The sequence below is a fragment of the Carlito syrichta genome, unplaced genomic scaffold, assembly GCF_000164805.1.
Source record: "Carlito syrichta isolate Samal-C Ts95f unplaced genomic scaffold, Tarsius_syrichta-2.0.1 Scaffold305308, whole genome shotgun sequence".
Lineage (NCBI taxonomy): Eukaryota > Metazoa > Chordata > Mammalia > Primates > Tarsiidae > Carlito > Carlito syrichta.
In genome coordinates this window covers 318,671-319,673 of record NW_007249404.1, presented here as the reverse complement: position 1 = coordinate 319,673, position 1,003 = coordinate 318,671, and the positions used below count along the sequence as shown (strand labels likewise).

Below are 1,003 nucleotides of genomic sequence, written 5' to 3'. Positions count from 1 at the left end.
GGCATGCAGATGCAGGGGGCGGTGGCGTGGCTCTGCAACTTTGGAAACTGCCATTTCATTCACCCAAGGCGCTGTCTGGGGGAGGGGGCCGTTCCCGGCTGCAGAATTCTAGCTCTCACGACACGCCGACAAGCCCACTTGTACCAAGGTGGGGCCGACCGTGGAGTACTCTCAATCTCCTCCTTTGTAAAAATGCAACCTTGGGGCTGCAAACGACAGCAGGGGATTTAGGAAACTTTGCACATGGAGAAAAGCCCTTCTCTAGACGGAGACCAACAACGGGCACCCAGACCCACAAATCCCTCGCCCCCCAAATTTGAGCAGACGCCCCTCGGCATTCACCCGCTGCAGGGATACTCTTGCCAGTAGCTTATCTGAAACCTCTCTAACCCCACCCCCGCTCTTCCAACGCCCCAGCTGCGTCCCCGTCCAGAGAAGGGGAAGCCCGAGCTCCGGCTCCCCGGAATGGTGCAGGGGCGCCCGCGAGGGGAGGGTCGCCAAGAGAGCCGCGTCCCCTCCGGGCTGGAGCAGCCGTGACCCAGATTTCCACCGCGGCGGCCTCACCCTGCCTAACACCCCCTTCCTCCGGAGGCACCCTTTGGAGCAGAACCCCAGCTTGGGGTGGGGACGCACCGGCTCCCCGTCAGCTCAAACACCGACAGGTCTTCTAGAGCAGGGGGAGTCTCTTTCCGCAGAAGCCATTACTCCCCCTTGGCAAGGGCTGCAAGAGGAATAGGGCGGGTCTCTTCTGGCGGGGGTGCCTTTGGGGCTGGAACTGGTTTTTCAGGGAAAACCCCGAAATGGTTTTGTTTCGGAAGCAGAAACAGTCCCCCGGGCACATTCGGGCGCCCCGTGCGCGAGTCGCTATCCTGTCCAGGGCTCGCCTTGCCGGGGCGCTCGCGGTTCTCGGGGCGCCAGGCGCTTTGCCAGCCCAGCTCCTTACCTCCCGCCGACTGCCCGGGATCCGGAGGCGAGGCTGCGCGGGTGTCTCCGGGTGGGCCGG

At 63.5% G+C, this 1,003-nt stretch overlaps 1 protein-coding gene across 1 annotated transcript in view; it reads right to left on the bottom strand.

Moving 5' to 3' along the window:
• Nucleotides 1-997, bottom strand: part of MYCN (MYCN proto-oncogene, bHLH transcription factor) — a 5,974-nt gene extending 4,977 nt beyond the window's left edge. Inside the window, exon 1 of the mRNA XM_008061522.2 lies at nt 944-997. The gene's annotated coding sequence lies outside the window, so the exon portion shown is untranslated. The remainder of the gene's footprint in view (nt 1-943) is intronic.
• Between the last annotated feature and the right edge of the window lie 6 nt (nt 998-1,003).